The following is a 22,966-nucleotide window of genomic DNA, read 5'->3' as shown; positions in this document are numbered from 1 at the left end:
TATGCCACTCTACACCACTGCCCTTTATGACACTCTACTCTGCAACACTGCACTCTGCCACTGAACTATACTCCGCTCTACTCTGCACCACGGCACTCTACTCTGCACCGCTCAACTATATGCCACTCTACACCAATGCACTATATGCCACTACACTCTATGCCACTCTACTCTGCATCACTGCACTCCACCACTGCACCCTACACCAGTCTACTCTACCTTGCACCACTCCACTCTACCATGCACAGCATCATTCTATGACACATCACTCTGCCCCACTGCACTCGGGCAAAACTGCAATCTATGATGTGCCACTCCACTCTGCTCCCCTCTACTCTTCGCCACTCTACGCTACTGCACTGTATGCTAAACCAGTGCAGTCTACGCCAATGCACTCTACACCACTTTACTCAAAACCAATACACTCTATACCACCCAACTCCACTCTATGACACTTCACTCTGACATTACACTCCATGATACTAGACTCTGACACTCTATTCCATTAAACTCTAACAATTTCTCCACTCTGTAACTCCCTACACAACTCCCTATACGCCACTCCATTCCACTTTACTCCACTCTATGTCACTCCACACCACTCTATGCCACTTCAATCTATGATACTCTACTCAACGCCACTGCACACCCCTCTATGCCACTCCACTATACAACTATGTACTATGCTCAACACTCTACCAAACTTTCTCTATGCCAGTTCACGTTACTTTACTTCACTCTACTCCAGTACACTCTTCTTTATGCCTTTCCACTCTACGACACTGCCACTCCACTCTATGACACTCTATTACACTGTGACACTACTCCACTCTACTACAACTTTATGGCATTGGCGCTTGATTAGAGATTCAGATCTCCATTGATTGCCTTCTCACTCATGAGACGTGAGTCAGATTTATCTTCGCCGTTTTGGTTAGAAGCACTCGGTAACCCTTTTAACTCAACGTTAACGAAGGCTTAGGATGCTCCTGATACTTGTTTAGGGGATCGAAATATCATCAGCCAAAGTACCTTGACTTGATTTTGTGATATTGTACATAAGTTGGCATAAGCATAGGTACCATGAGCTAATTACTTCTTGATTCGCTATTTGAGTCATTCTTGTAAAAGTCGGTGTATAAGAGCTTGTAAATCATTATTGTGGATGCTAACCTTGTAGGAAAGTAGCCTCTTTCTAGCTCGGTTACCCCCACATTTGGCCTGTTTGCCAGTGTGTTTGAGTGTGTCTACTGGGATCCTGCTAATCAGGACCCCAGTAGTGTTACTCTTTCCCTTCAATTATGGTTGTTGCCTACTGGTAACCCAGTATTTCACCCACAATTGGCATACTGGTGCCTCCTAATAAGTCCCTAGTATATGGTACCTAGGTACCCAGGGCATTGGGGTTCCAGGACATCCATATGGGCTGCAGCATTTCTTTTGCCACCCATAGGGAGCCCATGAAAGGCTTCTGCAGGACTGCCATTGCAGCCTGGCTGAAAAGGTGCATGCACCCTTTCACTGCCAGTTACACTGCACCAGGTCACTTATAAGTCACCCCTATGGCAGGCCCTCCAGCCCTGAGGGCAAGGTGCAGAGTACCTGTGTGTGAGGGCACCCCTGCACTAGCAGACGTGCCCCACGACCTCCTGGACCATTTTCCCAGACTTCATGAGTGCGGGGATGCCATTTTACACGTGGACTGGAAATAGGTCACTACCTATTCCAGCTACATAATGGTAACTCCGAACATAGGTATGTTTGGTATCAAACATGTTTGAATCATACCCCAAGGCTTTTGCTTTTGGTTGTATGTTTTCATGCACTCTGGGGGCTCTTTAGAGGACCCCCAGTATTGCTATTCCAGCCTTCTGAGATTTTCCAGGCAGCCCCTGCTGCTGCCGCCTCTCAGACAGGTTTATGCCCTCCTGTTGTTGAGCAGCTCAAGCCCAGGAAGGCAGAACAAAGGATTTCCTTTGGGAGAGGGGTGTTACACCCTCCCCCTTTGGAAATAGCTGTTACAGGCTTGGGAGGGGTAGCTTCCTTCCCCAGGCCACTGGAAATGCTTTGAAGGGCACATTTTGTGCCCTCCTGGCATAATCCAGTCCACACCGGTTCAGGTACCCCCAGTCCCTGCTCTGGCACGAAACTGGACAAAGGAAAGAGGAGTGACCACTCCCCTGTCCATCACCACCCCAGGGGTGGTGCTCAGATGTCCTCCAGAGGGTCCCTGGGTTTCGCCACCTTGGATTCCAAGTTGGCAGCGAACTCTGGGAGCATCTGAGTGGCCAGTGCCAGCAGGTGGTGTCAGAGCCGTCCCTTGATAGGTGCTTATCTGTTTAGCTGACCAATCCCCTTTTCAGGGCTATTTAGGGTCTGTCCTTTGGGAGGTTCTTCAGATTCAGATTGCAAGACTCCAGCAGGAATCCTCTGCATCCGTTACTTCACCTTCTCACCGATGAAACTGCATCTGGACCCTCCAGGAACTCCACAAACTGCAACAACGAAGCAAAGACGACTTCTGCAACATTGTATCTTCAGCTCTTGCCAGCAACTGTTTCCCGGTCGTGCATCCTCAGAGGAGAGCCTGTCTTCAGCCTGCACCAGAAGAATCAACGAATCTCCCTTGGACTGAAGGAGTCACTCCCCTGCTTCAGCAGGCACCTCTCTTTAACGACAACTATCTGCGTGGGTCCCTTCTCCTGCCGAGTTGCATGGATCCTGCATCACGGGTGGTGGACTGAAGTGGTCCCAACGGTCTTGACGTCCTACTGTCCAACTTTGGTGGAGGTAAGAGCTTGCCTTCCCACGTAAGACAGTACCTCTGTGCACCACGTGTTTTTCAGTTGCCACGGCTTGTTGGCATCCTTCTATGAAATTCTTTGTGCACAATGTAGCTCCGGCCCCCAGCACTCCTTCCAGCGATGCACAGCTTCCTGAGTGGTTCTCTGGCAGCGTGGGATCCTTTGTTTTTGTACTGTGTGGGCCTCCTTTTGCAACTCCTTTGTCCCCGTGCTGGGGGACTCCTGTGTGCGCTGGCTGGTCTTCTGTGGACTCTATGAGTTGCTGAGAGCCCCCTCTGACTCCTCTTCCTGGGTAGAGCCCACCAGGTCCCTCCTGGTCCAGGTCAGTGCCATTTTCCGCTAACTGTGAGCTTTGCGTGTCCCAAGGCTTGTTGGCGGAATCCAGCGATGCAAACCAGACTGCAATCATCCATCCAGTGTGGGATATCATCTGCACCAACCAGGAACCCGCATCCATTTTCTTGGGTGCAGTACTGACTGTAGTTCTTCACCAGAGGTTCTTCTTTTGCACCTTGATTCGGGTTAGTAGGGGCTCCTGTCCTCCCTGGACTCTTCTGTGCTTCTGGGACTTAGTCCCATTCTTCCACAGGTCTTTAGGTCCAGGAATCCACCCTTTGTGTCTTGAAGTATTTTCTGGTTCTTTCATTATCTTCTTTCTCGTGTTCATGTGTGTTCTAGGAAAGTTACGGAAAGTTACTGTGATTTACTCCTGCTTTCCTGGGCTCTGAGGTGGGTTCTATTACTTACCTTTAGTGTTTTCTAATACTCCCAGTGACCCTCTACACACCACACTTGCCTAGGTGGGAAACCGACATTAGCATTCCACTTTCTTAGTATATGGTTTGTGTTTCCCCCAGGCCCATTTCCAACTATTGTGATTTTCACTAATTGCACTGTTTTCTAACTGTTTTTATGCCTATTTCTGCATACTAGTGTATATAATTTGTGTATTACTTACCTCCTAAGGGAGTATAGTCTCTATGGTATTTTTGGCATTTGTGTCACTAAAATAAAGTACCTTTATTTTTGTAACACTGAGTATTTTCTTTCATGTGTTTGAGTACTGTGTTACTACAGTGGTATTGCATGAGCTTTGCATGTCTCCTAGTTAGGCCTTGGCTGCTCATCCACACTACCCCTAGAGAGCCTGGCTTTACACTGCCTACATTTCACTAATACTGGATAGCTGGACCTGGTATAAGGTGTACGTACCATAGGTACCCACTACAAACCAGGCCAGCCTCCTCCAAACCACTGTGCTATAAAGGTTACTTTTTACATTTTTCTTGTTATTGGTGACATTGAGTCATCCAGATAACTTGTGTAATGCCCGAATACCAGTCTTTCTTCATTTCCCCTGTTGATGTTTTTCCACTACATTTGATCTTTTATATTTTGATTGAATACATGCATGAAACATTCCATTTGCATACTACTTTAATATAATTGTTTATGGGAGTGGTGTTGCATTTTATTCAAGGGACCCTTGTTCCTTTAAAGTTAGTTTACTGCTCCACTCCTCCACTCTAGGACACTCTACTTACTCCATGACACTACGCCACACCAGTCGATGACACATCATTCTCCTTTATGCCATTTACTTTGAGCCATGCTGAATAGTAGTCTTACTAGTGTACAGCATGGCTAAAACACATTGGCAAAGGCAATAGAATATGCATAGGCGAGACCTATTGGCTTTGCCAATGCTTGTTTATAAGGTATGAACTTCAAGGTGACTTGCAATATCCTTATGTACGCAGGGGGTATTTTACCCCATATAATACATGGTCACACCATCAACTTTCCCACATACCACTTAAACCCTTAGTGCATAGCTTTTGTCATTCCAAGCTATTAAAGTACAGCAGAAGAAAGAAAAGCAACATTCCATTTGTTGCTTTAAACAGCTGCATTAATTATGCTCTGTGACCTGATCTGCCTTTTACCTTGGCTGCTGGCTCTCGCAGAAGGCATTGCAATGTCAGAACTCGAATTTAATAACCCTATCATAGTCATTTTCTGATGTCTTTTCTTTATAATCAGTGAATGTCTTTTCTTTATACGCAGTGACTTGGTGCATCACAAACAGCCGATTCTAAGGGAATTAGTGACTGCAGTTTATACAGAGATTAGACAATCCATGTTTATATAGCCTGTAACTCCAAGAGCGTCTTCAGTTGAAATGCTTCTAGTTATGACTGATGTGGAGCTGAGCTGCCCAAGATCACACACAGGAGTAGAAGTGTTATTAGAACTCTGGTTTCCGAGCACAGTTTACAACTGTTGTACCTAATCGCTTTTGATATCTCCAGTGCGGTTCCAATTGGCATGAGGCGAGGGGCATGATGGGTGTGGGGCGCAATGGGTATGTTCTTCCTTTTTACCCTCCTACCTTGATTTGCTTGGTGCATGAAGATGCAAAGTTAATCAACATGTTATTTTCACATTTGAGCTAATTACTTTGTGAATGTAAATAACAATAAAAGATACTTTCAGACTGTGAAAACATGCCTTCCTTTCTCCCTATTTCACTTCCAATATATATGATTGTGTATATTTATCGGAGCCTGCAGTTCGTAAACAACGAGCGATTTGTATAGGGTTGATTGAAAGTCCCCAAGGCTGTCCCTGTCCCCCCCAGAAATTTATTGTCTCCTACGCCCTTGTTCCAGTGACCCTCTTTATGTACTTACCGTGCGTGGTAAAGGCACCTGCTTGGTAAAGCCACTACGAGTTGAAGGCTGTGTAGTAGAGGCTGTTTGCCGTAAATGCAGGTGCGTATCAAAGGCTCCCACAGAACCCGTGGTGCGGGGGGAGGGCATGAGAGAGGGGGGATGCCCCCAGCCCAGACCCTGGCCTTATAGAGTCGGGGGAGGGGGCTGGGAATCCATGTTCTGTGCAGGAGTACGCCTCTGAGTACGTGATGCGCGAAGCGCATTTTCTGAGGTCTGTCTCCGATTAATTAGATGTATGTCCATTGTGCTATCGTTTCACGAGCAACTTTCCCATAAATAATCGAAGCTTGAGCTCTAAGCTGAAAAGGAACGACATCCCGCTCCCTCTAACCAGTTTAATTGCAACCTCAAGTAATGACTTTCTGCCTTTGGTTACAAGCTACTTCCAATATAGGCCGAATCCCATTTGTGTGGGTGGGTAGAACCCCCTTGTGGTCACTTGTGAGTAAGCAGGAGTTCCCCAGGCGATTGGTAATGGGGCCCTAGACATTGTTAGGCGACCTAAATTCCGCAACACAGGCATTGTATCGATTTAAACTGGAATTTATACAGCCTTTCCATACCGTTTGCGAGACTTAAAACATTTTCTTGATTGTGGAGTGAATGGATATGCCATATGAACAACTTATACAGCTCTTCGTAGCCATGACAAGTATACGGAAGCACAGAGACGTTTTAAGGCATGGGCAGAGTGGTTCTGGCCCAGGGCCCCAGTCCTTTAGGGTGCCCCGTGGTAGAGCCTGCTCTGTTCGGAGGAGCCTTGCCCTGGTGACCTTGAATAATTCTTAAACAGATTGTGTTAAGTACTGTTTTCCTTTAATTTATTTTTAATGTGGGTGATGTGTGAGGGCCTATTACAGACATTTTGCAGAGAAGTGTGTTGATTTTCATGCAATATCTATAAAAAATGTCTTTCAGATCAAAACAGGGGCTCACATATGAGAAATGGAAGGATGTCACAGAGTTTATTTGCAGTATTATTAGTGAGCTATTGCAGCTATACAATATTGAAAACACATCAGTATCCCTGAGGTAAACACATTTAGAATTTGGACGAGTGTGCCTGTACTCTGTCAATGACTTGGCCAAGGAGGGCAGAAACAGCTGAAACTGGATCATAAATTCAAAGCTGTTCCAAACAGGGGCCGCCAAAATCCTTATGATGTGCCTGCGGGAGTACTCTGATTTTTTATCAGCTTATCGGACAACCTTCGATGCATGACTGAGAGCACGTTGGTTGTAGATTGTCCGAGGTAAGGGAAAAGTTGGATGTCAAGAAGAAGTTTCTAAGTAGACTACAAGTGCTGCATGGGGCTTTCAGCACACAAAAGGGTCAGGGTCGTGGAGAGAGTGAGAGTTAGATGCTGCCGCGCTTGCAACTAGCATGTATAAGCTGATATTGTTCTATATGAATTGATGGTGCCTGTATAGTCCTTTCATCATCTTATTCGTCTCCTCACAGTTGTGGCGCAAAATAAGAGACCTCCAATGTCGTTCTGGCCCACCAGGGGCGCTGTAGAGATTTGTTAATCCATTCTGGAGTGTTATGGTCCATTTAATGTGAAGATCATATACGTTTTTTCTGGAGTTTGATACATATGTAGCAGAATTTCTGAGTGCCAGAACACTGGACCCAGTTTTCCCAGGAGGAAAATCCATCCGGTAACATCATTTTAGGATTGGGCTGCAAGTGTGGCCTATCCGTGGCCTCCCGACTCCTTTCTAAGGAAAGGGATTCAAGCAGGTAATGCTCCCTTCCCTCTTGCAACCTTTTCCACCCACCATCGTGCACTGGGCTCCTGCTCATGTTTGCCACCTGCTCAGGTAGTAATTGTGAGCATCAAACCCTACAGTAATGGCAATTCGATGCAGTATACTACCTAAAATAACTAGGTCCACAGGGTTATTCCACATTCCATGGCGATTAACTCATAATAGGCGTAGCTAGGTGTTGAATATTACCCATGATTTTTAGTTCCAGACCACTGTGGCCTAACTGGAATGACTCCACGTTGAGACTCTTCCACCAGGTTAGACTAGGGCAAAAAACAGTCTGGGCCCCAAAATAAAAGTGGCCCCCATTAGCGAAGCATATAGCAAAAAAATTGTAATATCAGGGAAATCAACAGTTAAGCCCAGCCTACCTGGTCATAAAACCGACTCACAGCAGCTAAAAAACCAGCCCACACACTGATCTGTTAGAACAGCCCATTGGGCACGACATGATTGCACTAAGGGTCAGTCCGACCCTGGCTGTCGATTTAAAAAAAAAGTGTTGGTAGGTGTTGTTGGTAGTGGTGGTGCCGGTGTAAGTTTCATTGAAATAAATTATATGGTGATTGCTCCAAGTGATGGGCAGCATCGGACTGGCCTTTAGGGCAATCAGGCATTGCCCGATGGGCTGGTCTGACAGTCCAGTCAGTAGGCCTTTTTTTAGTAGTTGTGGGACAATTTTATTGCCTGGTGGGCTGGTTTTTACTGCTGATTACCGTGATATTACCACTTTTTATAGCTATCTGCTTCGCTAATGTGGGCCACTTGTATTAGGTCTGAAAATTGCATGGGGATCCTTTGTTTTGGGACCCCTCTTTTTTTCATCTCATCCATCATCCCTACTTCTCACCCATCATACATCGTCCCTACTCCTGATCCATCACACCTACTTCTCATCCATCATCCCTACTTTCCTTCCATCATCCCTACTTCTCATCCATCATCCCTAATTCTCATACATCATCCCTACCTCTCATTCATCATACATCATCCCTACTTCTCACCCCTCATCCCTGCTTCTCATCCATACTATTCATCCATCACCCCTACTTCTCATCCATCATACATCATCCTTCTCATCTCTCATCCCCACTTCTCATCCTTACTTCTCATCCAACATCCCAACTTCTCATCCATCATCCCTACTTCTCATTCATCATCCTTACTTCTCTTCCATCATCCCTGCTTCTCATCCATACTTCTTTTCCTTCATCCATACTTCTCTTCCATCATTCCTACTTATCATCCCTCATCGCTGCTTCTCATCCATCTTCCATCATTCCTACTTCTCATGCCTTAGCCATCACCCCCACTCCTCATTCCTCATCCCCCAGTCATACCAACACATTTCCAGTTTTGTGAAACACGCCTTCACACTGATTGGTTAGCAACAACCATTCAGAGTTATGAGAGAGAGCTGCATTCTATTGCACTGAAAAACAGCCTTCTCGTTGCATGTGCTGGGTGTAGAGGGAGGAGAGGAAATGCAACTGTGTGTTTGTTTCCAGTGAATTCAAGGCTGTACAACATTTCATTTTGTTTAACTAAGTTTTGGGAAACACAAGGAGCCCACAACTTGGGCCATAAAGCAGCTCTTGGAGAAAGGGTTATACAGTTCATCTACAGTTCAGTGAAAACCTTTCTGGTTTCAGTTTCATATGTAGAAAGAAAATGTTTAAAAACAACTCTGGTGACAGTGCAATCCAATTCATCCAAACCTTTTCTAGTTTCATTTTTATTTGTAACAAATAAAATGTTTACATTTGAGGCTGCTTTTGTCTCTGAGAGCTTTTTTTTTCTTTTATGAAACCAGAAAGGTTTTCAATTAACTGTATAACCCTTTCTCCAAGAACTGATTTATGGCCCAAGCTGTGGGCTCCTTGTATTTCCCAGACCAGCAGAGCTTTCTGCAGAAGCATGGGTAAACAGAAAAACACTTAGTTAAATAAAATGAAAGGTTGTACAGCCTTAAGTTCACTGGAAATAAACACACAGTTGCATTTCCTCGCCTCCCTCTACACCCAGCACATGCAATGGGGAGGCTGTTTTTCAATGAAATAGAATGCAGGCCTCTCTTCTGATTGGCTGTTACGAGCCAATCAATGTGAAGGTGTTTTTCACAAAACTGAAAATGTGTAGGTATGACTGAGGGATGAGGAATGAGGAGTAGGGATGATGGCTGAGGTATGAGAAGTAGGAATGACGGAAGATGGATGAGAAGTAGGGATGAGAAGCAGGGATGAGGGATGAGAAGTAGGAATGATGGAAGAGAAGAGGGGATGATGGAAGAGAAGTAGGGATGAGAAGCAGGGATGAGAAGTAGGAATGATGGAAGAGAAGCAGGGATGATGAATGAGAAAAATGGATGATGTATGATGGATGAGATGCAGGCATAAGGGATGAGAAGTAGGGATGATGGAAGAGAAGCAGGGATGATGGACGAGAAGTAGGGATGATGTATGATGGATGAGGAGTAGGGATGATGGATGGGAAGTAGGGATGATGGAAGAGAAGCAGGGATGATCGATGAGAAGTAGGGATGAGAAGTAGGGATGATGTATGATGGATGAGAAGTAGGGATGATGGATGAGAGGCAGGGATGATGGATGAGAAGTAGGGATGATGTATGATGGATGAGAAGCAGGGATGGTATGTGATGGATGAGAACTAGGGATGATGGTTGAGAAGCAGGGATGATGGATGAGAAGTAGGGTTGATGTATGATGGATGAGAAGTAGGGATGATGGTTGAGAAGCAGGGATGATGGATGAGAAGTAGGGGTGATGTATGATGGATGAGAAGTAGGGATGATGGATGAGAAGTAGGGATGAGAAGCAGGAGTGAGGAATGAGGATGTCCTAAAATGGATGCTGTATAAATAACCCCCATTCTCATAAGATCTGAGCAAAACAAATTGTCCATAAAATCTATTTCCTAAATCTACAGCTGGGCAGTTTTCCACTTCTGACCCCTCCCACCTGGGCAACAATTAATCTTGTAACACATTATATAAAATAATGAAAAGATAAAGGCGTTCATTCTGCCGCCATGCGGTTACCGCCGAATGACCGCCCCGCGGTCAAAAGACCGCGGCGGCCATTCCAACTTTCCCGCTGGGCCGGCGGGCGACCGCCAAAAGGCCGCCCGCCGGCCCAGCGGGAAAGCCCCTGCAACGAGGAAGCCGGCTACGAATGGAGCCGGTGGAGTTGCAGGGGTGCGACGGGTGCAGTGGCACCCGTCGCGATTTTCACTGTCTGCTAAGCAGACAGTGAAAATCTGTATGGGGCCCTGTGAGGGGGCCCCACGACACCCGTTCCTGCCATCCTGGTTCTGGCGGTGCACCATGGAGGATTCCCTGGGCCAGGGGAAAACCGGCAGGAAACCGCCGGTTCCCCTTTTCTGACCGCGGCTTTACCTTTTGGCGGTGCTTCCCCTGCCCTCCGCCCTAGCGGTCATGGACCGCCAGGGTCGGAATGACCCCCAAAATATCTTTAACCAGCCTCTAGAAAAACCTAAAAGAATTCACACTGCGAGGACTGAAATAGATGACCAATCAGTTTACATGCCATTCCTTTCCTTCCAGCCCTCCAATTCGGAGCCCCTAAACTCATGCAGGAAGTAAGCAAATTATCCCTATATCCTGTGAGTTAAGCTGTATGCAGAGGAGAGTTCACTTAGCTGGTTCTGTGGACAGTGTGAATCTGGAAGGTGAATCCTTCTGTGTGGTGAACAGCTGTTTTCTCTCTTGTTCAGGAGACAACCAGCTGGCTCTTGCCTGGCATCTCAAACTGATGAGTTGTTCTCAAAGAGAAGACCTGAGAGGGAGAGCAGCCAACACTGGCTTCCTTCTGGCTCTCCCTCTCCGGGATGCTCTCAGATCCTTCAGTCCCTCTGGTGATAGATAGTGCAGGCAGTAAATAAGCTGAACAGGACCAGGCACTGGCAGTGCGGCATGGAGGAGAGGAAGATCGGCTCGGGTGAACCATTGTTCCATTCCCCCTTCCAATCCTGAGAGGTAAACTGGTCTGGTTCTTGGGCCAGACCCAACCCACCTTACCCGGGAGAAAAGCAACAAAGACGAGCCCAACCCAATAGATTTCCATTAGGTCTTCTTGATTGAATGAATTCCTGAATTTCCCTAAGACCCTGAACAGAGGCCTCCCTTAAGATTTCCGCTGTCACTGGCATTCATTGTCAGGACTAGGGGTTGTGAGGAGGCCGAGAAACACCGATGTTCAAGTGCTGCAGAGCCAACCACCGCTGGACACCCTGCAGATCTATTTGGTGTCAGGAATCAGGGCATTGTAGCACCTCAAGTACAGGTTTCAATGACCGAAGTTAATGAACCAGAAGCTGGAATTGGAGAAGTGCAGGAAACCACAAGGAGCCAGGCAGCCATCTTGCCCTGCAGCCAATCCCAAGAGGCTGCCATGGACTTGGTCAACAAGATTCAAATTCCTTGGGGAAGGAGGAACACTTGGGCGAAGTCTGTGCAGAAAACTGATCCAAGGAACTGAATTTTTGGAAGGCATCAGATGGGACTTCACTGAGTTGCGTATAAATCTGTGGTTCTGTAGCACCTTGCATTTCTGCTGTACATCCTCTACTCTGTTTGAAAAGATGCTAGAATGTTGCTCCCTGTTAGACCTGACAGCCTTAGGGTGATCATCCCCCAACTTTTTGCCTGCCTCCCTCCACTTGTCTGACACTGTTTAGGCTGGTTTTATGACTCTGCACAATATACCACTGCTAACCAGTGCTAAAGTGCATATGCTCTCTCCATTAAACATGGTAACATCGTTTTTTTCCCAATTGGCATATTTGATTTACTTGTAAGTCCCTGATGAAGTGCCTGTAACTTAAATGCTACTAGGGACCCTGCAGCACTGGTTGTGCCACCCACATAAGCAGCCCCTTAACCATGTCTCAGGCCTGCCATTGCAAGGGCGGTGTCTGCAGTTTCACTGTCACTTTGACTTCACATTTAAAAGTACTTGCCAAGCCTGACAGCCCAAAGGACTCATCTGGACTGCTTTGATGAGAAGGACTGCTGCCCTGCTGTTGCCCTGCTGCCTTGCTGCCCTCTGACTTTGCTGAGAAGTGCTCTCCAAGGGCTTTGATTGAGCTTGCCTCCTGTTTTCTGAAGTCTCAGGGCCAAAAAGACTTAATCTCCTCAAGAAACTCCTTGTGCGCCGAAAATCGACACACAGCCAGCCGGAAATGACGCACAACCGTGGTGCGACCGAGAAATCGCTGCACAGCCAATCTGGAACAACGCAGCCTAACTTCCAGAGTGAAGAATTGATGCAGCGCCTGCCTCGCAGCCGGAAATTTGACGCACAGCCCTACTGGATCGACGCACAGTGGAACACAAAAACATTCTCACATCGCAGTGAGGAACCAAGACTGCATGCTGGAAATCGGCATAAAGCCCCTTGCAACATGGAAAGAAACATCGAATCATCTATGCCGTGTTGGAAAATCCGATGCAAACCCTATTTCTCCACGCATCTCCTCCTCTGTGGTCTCTGTGTGTGTTATTTTTTACACAAACCAGGTACTTTGTGAAACCAAAAGACAACTGTTTATTTCTAAGATTTAAGACTCTTTTTATTCTTGCAAAAGTGATATCTCAACTTGTGCTTATTGAATCTTTATTGTTTTGACGTTAATGCAACCGGATAAATATCATATATTTTTCTAAACCTGTGTGGTGTATTTTTGTGGTGTTTTCACTGTGTTACTGTATGATTTATCGCACAAATACTTTACACATTGCCTTCTAAGTTAAGCCTGACTGCTCAATGCCAAGCTGCCAGAGGGTGGGAACAGGATAATTTGGATTGCGTGTGATTTACCCTGACTAGGATTGTGTTCCCTATTTGGACAAAGGTCACTACCTCTGCCAACTAGAGGCGCCATTTCTGACACACCCTCTCCTTTTACTGTCTCAACACAGAGCCAATAAAGAAAAGTCAGTGCGAACAGCACCAAACAGCACTCCAAAGGGTGCTGCTCCTCGAGTTGCTTTTGCTGCCTCTTGCATAGATTTTCTATTCGAGCAGCAGCTTTCTGACTGCGAATAGTCGCTACCACCCACGACCACCTGCGACAATTTGTGGTGAGAAAATCTCGCTGGGTGTCCCCCTAGCACCGGAAACTTGTAGTATGTTATTTTTTTTTTTTTTTTTCGCTCGCCAATGTACTGTTGACAAGCCGCTCATGGGAAAAAAACTCCACCATGTGGCAGTTGGTGGCTTTTGGCCAGAACTCTGCCTTAGTAGCACAACACAGAGTGGCCAAAATTCCACCAACTCCGCAGTCAGAGAGGAATTTATTGCCCACTCCTGTAGCAGACACCAGCAGTGACTGTGCCACAGCCATTGGGCAAAGACCGATCATGTAACACATACAATAGAAAGAAGAGAACAACTCCCCGAAGTGACAGAGGCAGAATAAGCAGGAGGAGTTTCATGGTTACTCCCTCTTTCTCTTTCTGCCTCTGGGGGTAGAGGCTAGACTAGGGAAGTGCTCGATACAAATATTTGTTTAGGGTTGGGATAGGCAAATCCTGTCTATTGAACAAAGTTAACCTCTTGCTATAAGGACTGGGATGAGGAAGATGACGAGGAGATAATGAGTATTGGTTTTGGTTTGACATAGGTGCTCAATTCTGATGCATGACACACCTGTTACACTGCAGGCCTGGGTGCGCTTTGAGGCTTCCATTAATGCTACATTGGATATTTAAACAAACTGAGTGATGCTGTACTTCACTGTTTGCAAAACATGGCACCTCTTGAGTGTTTTTTGCCATTGCACGTCCTTTGTCTCCTGGCATGCAGCACCCTACTCTAGACTGCACTTAGACTGTCTTGTTTACATAATTAGAGCAGAACTGAGTGCCTTTAAGTGTTGTGTTGATCTATTCTGCTTTTCTTACCTGCCTGCAGCATTCCCATATCTGCCACCGTGCCAACTGTGTGCTTAGCCGCATGACCGTAGTCTAATGTTGCACAAAAGCAATTTGAATACTTACTGGTGAGTGCATCACACTGAGGTTTAATGTTCCGCAGACATAGAGGTTTATTTGGAGTTTATGGGCCAATTCACAAAGCTAAACTTAGACCTGAATTTTAGGTTTAGATCTTAAGTCTATGTTTAGACTTGAAGTCTAAGGGCCCAAATCACAAAGGTTAACTTGGACCAGAAGAATACGTTTACCTTTGTGATTTGGGCTCTTAGACTTCAGGTCTAAGTTTAACTTTGTATATCCAGCTTATATGTCTGTACCCTCTAAATAGAGTGAACTGGACATCCACTATTTTTGGAACATCCACTAAACTTTAAATAACCCTATTGCTCTGGTTGATGTTAGTAGAAGTTTGAGGTTGTTGAGCTGCGTGATCTTTATGGTGGAAGGATCACAAAGTACCTTAATGTGTTCTTGTAAAATATTTCTGGTTCTCTTTTCTTTGTGTCTGTTACTTTCATTCGTTATTCCTCATATCAGTTACTAAGTATTTTGTATGTACAATCATACCATTATTGGGCAGCTATTGGTTGTCTCAGTGAAGGGAGTGGAATTGTTGTGGCTGAAACTAACAGAAGGATAATACTGTCATCCTCCTCCCAGTAGCATCAAGGTGTCATCCAGGAGCTATTATCTTGTCGGTTCCATGGGTACCAGTTGGTGGAAGAAGCTGCGCTGCATCTGTTTGTGATTCTGATGCTCATCGGACCTCATGATGAACGTCGCCGACGGAACGCAAGCCCTATCCACTGCAATGAGAAAATAAAAACGTTCTTTGGGTTCTCATCACTTAATAGATGGTGCACAAATCCTCCATGTGCACCTTTGTGAATCTAACTTGATAATTTTCTTGTTGGACTTCTAAAACTTGGCACCTCTGCAACTTGGGTCATTGATTATCGATCCCCTCTTAGAGCACTGAAATAACTATGGCAGATTTCTAGTGAGACGTACGACGTGCATCAAACTGTTTTGATTGTTAGGACACACGCCCCTCATCCACATTCATTTCCTAATGACTTGATTAGCGAATGCTTTCTCTCTCAAAGACGGACCCAGAAAGAGGGCACAGAATTGTTGAAGCCATCAAGCAGGGTCTGCTCATGAACGTCAATTCACAAAATGCTAGGGGTAGCGGAAGTGACATCACACTGCCTTTGACATTCAACTACACATGCATTCTTACACATTTACACTTGCACACATACTCTCAGACACTCACCCGCAAGCACGCACACAACATTCTTTTCAAAGCACTTTTTGTTTGCTTACCTCATTGCCAGGGAAGGTTATATTCCGGCTAATTGTACTCCATCTTTTATTACATTTTCCGTGAATAATAAGACATTATGCACTGTTAATGTAATAGAAACTATGAGAAAAACTGTGAGAGAAAACAGAGTGCAGCCCCAGCCGCTGTAAGGACAATCTGCTCCTGTGTTTCTGGCAATGTTTTTGCCACCACTGAGACCAGTGATGCAAAGACAGTGCTAGGGGTCGCAAAGGGCAAGCCAGGGGTCTCAACCGCGACCCCTAAATAACATCCATGGGTCTACTGTCTGATTTAAACAGCACAGGGGGTGGCACCGTACTTGAGAATCGTCCCGGGCACTTAGGAACCCATGTTGGTATCTCGATTCAGGTTCAGATCCATCAGGAGGCTTCCTTGTTTCCCGCAAGGTCAATTCTCTGCTTCTGACATATGCACGTGCCCATGTCATGAGGTGTCCAGGGGCGGCCTTAGCGCTGGTGGCGCCCTGTGCAACGTTTGTTGGCACCCACCCCAATGACCACCTACGCCACGGATTGCCTCCCTAGCACCATTTAACAGTGCCCCTCAAAACTCCGATCTGTCTCCCGGCAGATCATTCATCCCAAGAGTTATCTTGACATTTTTATTCTTGCTTGAAAATTGCTGGACGCAAGGGACACTGCAGGGGGTGCTTTTAAAATCATAATATACTTGCAAACACGGCGCCCCATCCTAATTCAGTCGCAGCGCACTAGAGCCGGCCCTGGAGATGTCTCTCCAGACCATGCTCCATTTTGTTTGTAGATTCTATATCCCCCTCACTGAACACTTTTTGTTGCCTGAGATTCGCAAATCCAAATTGAATTAATGCAGAGTAGCCCTGTTATACTGAGGAGAATTAGGATGGCCTGAAGTATGCGTTGCAGTAGGCTCCTTTCTGAAAAATGCATTCCGGAAGCATTTTTAAATGCCCGTTTTTAACCATTACCTCATGCTTTTAATGATTGATCTGGAATGTTGTAATTTTTATCTGCATGCTTTTTATCCGTTTATGAATTTGGGATTTGATGTAGGACCTTTATGCAGGGGAGGCTCCTCCATTAGGACAGAAGAGCGTCACCCCACTGCCAGCAGCGGCAGCTGCAAAACCTTTACAAGAAAACAATTATAAACTGTGTTTATTATCATTTTCTCGTAAAGGGGCTGGGCCACAGGGGTGCCAATCAGTGAGGGGGAGTGCACAGCACTCCCCCTCTTGTATGCTTGGCCAGCTGTCTCAGGCCGGCCAAACACACATGTGCAGTAGGCTCTCTCCAGCCCGGCAGGGTGTTGCTGGGCTACAGAGAGAGCATGCAAAGGCTCCCAGTCTTCCCGGGAGTGCCCTGGCTGGGCACTCCCAGCCAATCCTGACACTGCTCTGAGCAGTGTCAGGATTGGCCGCAGGGCAGGCTGGGAGTCTGTGCCTGCAGCAGAGGAGCGGCGTGGTGGTGTCAGTGGTGACGGCGACAATCGAGGTAAGTGTTTTTTAAAATTAATTTAATGTTTATTCTTCCCTCCGCGCATGCCGCCCTGCCCGCGTGCCGTGAGCCGCAACTGCTTTCATGATATGCTTTTGACAGCGATCGAATAAAGGTAATTTTAATTTAATGACTCTGTTTTCCATTGCACATGATTTGGGCTCGGGCCGAAGCCTCAGTCCAGACCTACCTATGCCTCCTTCAAGGGACACCTGTGAGAAGGCCAAGGCTTTCTCTTGCCCTTGTGTCACTCAGAGAAGTGGCTTAAGTGAAAGAGGCAGCACTAGTTATTCACTGTAGTAATTCCTGCATGTGCAGCTTTATTTTCCAGACTCATTGAGTGTCATTTCTTACTCATACTTTTTTAATGGAGACCCCATTGTGGCTGCATGCAATCTAGGCTTCATTCCCTAGATCCGCACTTAGGCTTGCACCAGAGCCCAGTGTTTCTGCTGCCATACATTACCCACCAGCTTACTGTACCTGATGGGAACAGACAGAGACGGAGACAGCGAACTTGTATTCACAAAGGTGTTTTTTTAACCTAAACACATGTCTAGGGCCCAAAGTGCCAACATGTATGGTTACTAGGCGTTCACAAAAGGATTCCTGGTAGGAGTAAATGTATTTACTGCTGTGGATTTCTCCACCTAGAGTGAGAGTAGACTGTAGTAATAAATCCCACTCCTGTAAGGAAGGGGACATTCCTAGTTGTGCTTTACTTTGGAAGTTTGGGAATGCCGACACATATGTACATTTGTGGGCATTCCAAAACTCTAATCTGACCTTTTGACACCCTGGAACGGTCATAAAATAATTCCCCTTCCAGGACGCGAAAGGAATAGTTCATCCCGTATTTGGTAGGGTTGTAGGGGAAGCGCCTTCTCCACAGAGACAAATGCCTTCCGTGGGGACAAACAGAAATAATAAAGTGTTTCTTGCTCCTTTGACCTCATGCGGCATTCTACTCTGTGTGGTATTCCGCACAGGGGGAATAGAAGCCAAAGGGAGATGTCACCTGACATTTCCAGAAGCACACAATTTTTTTTGCACCTGATGCATCTTTCCAGGCATACTATTTAGAACGTTTGTAAAAATAAAAAGCATGTAAGAATATTCTGCATCGGAGACATAAGTCTTCACTGGTACTTTCATTTTTTTGGTGAGGAGAGCCGTGGGAGTACATGTCAAGAAGTAAGTAATTTGTGCTTACTTTAAGTTTCAGTCCCTGCTCTCCCACCGTAAAAGATGTTTTGGATACTCGACGGGATGTCTGGCTTATACAAGGAAGAAAGAACCTGTCAGAGTTACAGAAGACCTTTGTGCAGTGCTTGGAAGCCCTCCTTCCCTGGAACTCTTTGCCTTAAGACCTGAGATGTTGCAGTGATCTCCTTCTACTCTGGGAAAAACTGAGTCCACTTCTGTTAAAGCTACATCAGGGCGTGTAACGCATTCCAGCTTGCTTGTGAGTCCCCACGTTCCTTTTCTCTTTACTTGAATCCCTTCCTCCGCTCTCTTGTCTCACTTATTTAACCTTCTTTCTACCTTATATGTGCTCTGGTCCCATTTCATTCTTGTAGTCAGCTCTGCCCCTCTTCCTCCCTTCATTCTATCATGTTCAATTGAGCCTTGTTATCCTTCAGTGCTGAGCCACTTGTTTTTCTATACTTGATATTTGTTTTATATATTTATTTATATTTAGTTGCAAAGAGGCCTCCATCTCTCTAGTCGTTCTCTGTAAAGCGCACTGACACGCCTGTGACAGAGTTGTGCTTAATAAAGAGGCAAAATTACTACATAAAACAATATAAATCCAGGTGAAAATGAGAACTGTCGTGGGAGATCTCAGGTTCCCAATCTGTTGGGGAAAAGAGGTTGGGAAAAAGGGTGAAGTGCTTCCTGGTTCATCTCAAAACCAAACAGAACATTTGGAAAAAAAACATTGATTGGCTCTGAGATCAACCTTGTACCTAGACAAAAGACATGTAATTCACTTATTCTCCAACCTGAGATAAAAAAACATAAGAGGTAAACTATTTTAAAGATAACTTGTGTCACAAAGCTGATTGCATTGGTTCAAAAGGACCTTCGGTCAAATTCTAAGCTGGGACTGCATCTCTTTATATGGGGTATCCAGTGCTTCACCACTGTGTTTTGAAAAAAAAAATAACCATCCTTAGAGAATTTCTAAAGAGAATGGTACATTCTGAGTAGTAGCTACACATGTCCACCTGGAAAAATGATCTTTCCAAGTAGGAAGCAAATGATAAAACATTACTGAGAGATAAGTCAAATAGGTATTTTCCCCATTTCTAAGTGGCTAAGGGGCCTGCAATGTCTTAGAACTGTAAGCATTAGGACCCCGTGACTAGGGGCGGATTTATGAAGGAAAGTACATGACCAATCTGGGGGTGTGTGGTCTTTCGACAGTTATGGGATATTGAGAAGTCAGTTGAATGTTGTATGCTGATGAGTAAAGATGTTAACTACGACCTCCGTGTGTGTTCTCTCGCATGCTACTGGGCTGGGGAGGACGCAACACCTGGCGACATGGGTGGGATCTGTGCCCCAAGGAAACAGAACTGCTCTCCCTGAGAGATTGCAAGGAGTAGCAAACAGCTTAGTTGTGCCACGTGTGCCCAAGCTGAAATGAAGAAGCTTGCTGTTAGCCTATGTGGAGTGCAAGCTCCACTCCAGCCCATGCAAGGCCTCATGGAGAAGATGAAGGCCTAACAAGAGAGCACCGTTGGAAAATCCTGCCTGCCAAGACTTGCTGGCCAGGCTATGAAAAAAAGAATGTGCTGGTCCGCAACAAAGAGCCATTAGTCATACAAAAAAAATGCTAAAGGCAGTGACAACCAGGTAAAACACAGGCAGCGATTGCCAGATACAACGCTAGAGGGCAGCGATAACCAGGGACTATATATACACACATATATATATATATATATATATATATATATATATATATATATATATATATATATATATATATTCAACCAAAAGAGATTCACAGCACTCCACAGGGTCCAAATAACAGTCTTTATTTTTGGATTGCACAGCCACCAACACGTTGAATATATACTTATGTGGATGGTCTCCTCTGTCACAAGCACCGGCAGATGAGTGCGCCACTCGAAAAACAGACCGACTTTGTTTTATATATATATATATATATATATATATATATATATATATATATATTCACCAGTAAGGCCAACGGTCACAACTGAAGCACCAGTTGAGAACCTGCTGGAGCTGCTGATCTGTACCATTCACTACATTCTGAATCTCTCCTCGAGCAAAAGGACTCAAACACAGGGACCCACCATTATCAAAGTCACAAATCAGGCCTGAAATAGAAAAAGATGCCGAAATAGCACAAAGAGATGACTCGAACAAAACAAAAAGACAAAAGCAAAGACCTGGGCATGCAAGAAACAGAAAATGTACTCACTATCAATAGTGAAGAAGGTGCCACACAACCACTGGGATGGTCTGACGACCCAAGTTCAGACACTGAGCTCGTACTTCCAGAAGGTGCAGACTCATGTGCACAATGCACGCTGCCTAAACAGCACATTCTCTCAATGTCAGAAGAAATAAACTGTGAAGTACACAGCTGCTGCTTTGCTAAAACCTCAGCCGCCATTCGATACAACCAAAAAGCAGAATATTAGCACCAGATGTACTACACAGATTGAGACCTTCGAAGATTTCATAGACACCCTGAAAAAAGCGCATGATGAGAAAATCATAAAATATTTAAGGAATCTCACTGGTAATTGAGTGAAAGAAGTGATAAAGAAAATATCACTGGCTGAGACAATGCCATATTGTCAAATAAAGGAAGCATTAGTCATGGCAGGATAAGAAAATGGACACCAGAAGAATCCAAAAGCCTTTTTGCAAGACCCACAAAGACAAACAATGACCTCAACTGTGACATGTGAAAACCAAACAAAGTTGATCAACGTCACCATTGAGCAACAGTGAAGAGGGTGAATGTGTAATGATCATAGATAAGAGGGAGTGACATGCAGCCTTGCCTCTTTCACAGAGCACAAATGAAGTGCAGAAGGAAGCAAGTTGAGAAAGAAAAAGAACTGAAATGGACATTGCCCCAAGATCAAACTAAAGGTCAACAGTTACCCTGTAACCTTTGTAATCAATAGCGGTGCATCTGTCAACACCATGCTAGTTGAACAATTTAACACTCTATCACTGGAACCACAACTCAGACAGTCAAATGCAAAGGTGTACACATGGGCTGCTTCAAAACTGTTGCAGGGTCAATGATCATTCACAGCAACTTTGCAACACAAGAAGACATCTGTGAAGGCCCCCATTCATGTTCTTCAAGGTACCCCATCCAGTGCGTGTCTACTTAGCTTTGCAACTGCTGCTGATATGGGACTGATATCTAACAATTACAACTTATACACACAGTCTGAAATTGTGATTCAGTTCCGGTCACTGTTTCATGGTCAAGGAAGGCTCAAAACGATGAAGGTGCAACTTCACATCACTGAAGATATCCGGCATGTTGCACAGGGACCCCGCAGAATAGCCTTTCATGTACAAAAAATGGTCAAGAAGGAATTAGAAGCTTTGCTGAAACACAACATTATCAAGAGCTCTACTCATCCCATGTATGGTTATCACCCATCGTGGTAGTGCTGAAAAAGGACAGTGAAGGTGCAGTGCGCATCTGTGTGGATGTGCACCAAGCCAACAAAGCAATCAAGAGAGAGAGACCTCCTGGTTCATACATTGCGGATATGGTCATGCAGCTGAATGGAGCCAAAGTCTTCACCCTTCATGACCTGAACAAGGGCTGCCATCAACTTGAACTAGGGAAAAACTGCAAGTATATTACCACTGTTTCGACTTATGTTGCAATTGTATTTATGTAGAGCTTCCTATCTTTTGGTTTATTTAGAAACAAAAGATGAAGCTTTTGAGTGTCATCTGCTGCAGAAATATTCCAAGATGCCCAACATAGGATTATTCAGCCTGTGTGTATGCCTTCAATTACAGCAATGATATACTGGTATTTGGTGCAACACTGAAGGAGCATGATAAAGACCTCAAACAAGTGTGTCAGTTACTTATAGATGCTGGTCTCACCTTAAATGCCCAAAAGTGTGAATTCCACAAAACAAAGCTCAAATGCTTTGGACATGTGTTTTCTGATGGAGGTATGACTCCTGTCCCTGTCAAAATCCGAGCACTGTCAGTCATCAGTCCTCCACAAGATGTCACTGTGGTGCTGTCCTTCTTGGGCATAGCCAACTATTGCTCAAGGTAAATTTGTGACTCTGCCACTGTGAGTGCCCCTTTGCGAGACCTGACAAAACAAAATGTCCAGTTCCGATGGTCCGCTGAATGTGACCGCAGTTTCAAAAGGAATAAACATGTAATTGAAAATGCAACTGAAATGGCTTACTTTGATCCTTAATCGCACACTGAGATCACTGTTGATGTGAGCATGGTGGGCTGGAAGCAATCCTTGCTTAGCATATTGGACATCCAAATGCACAGAGACACATTGTGGCGCATGCCAGTCAAAGTTTATCTGACGCAGAACGCGCCTATTCCCAGCTGGAAAAAGAACGATTTGCTGTGGTATGTGCCTATGAACGTTTTCATGTATTTCTGTATGAAACGCATTTCACAATCGTCACTGACCACCAGCTGTTACTCACCATTTTCGACAATCCGAAAGCCAAGATGCCCCCTCCCATTGAGCGGTGGGTGTTGCGACTACAAGAGTACAACTATACAGCTGTGCACAAGCCAGGCAAGAATCAAAACCCTGCAGATTATTTCTCATGAGTAACCCTAGTATG

This window comes from Pleurodeles waltl, chromosome 7 (assembly GCF_031143425.1).
Source record: "Pleurodeles waltl isolate 20211129_DDA chromosome 7, aPleWal1.hap1.20221129, whole genome shotgun sequence".
In the NCBI taxonomy this organism is placed as follows: Eukaryota; Metazoa; Chordata; class Amphibia; order Caudata; family Salamandridae; genus Pleurodeles; species Pleurodeles waltl.
The sequence above is the reverse complement of the archived record's forward strand: the minus strand, read 5'-3'. Positions refer to the sequence as shown.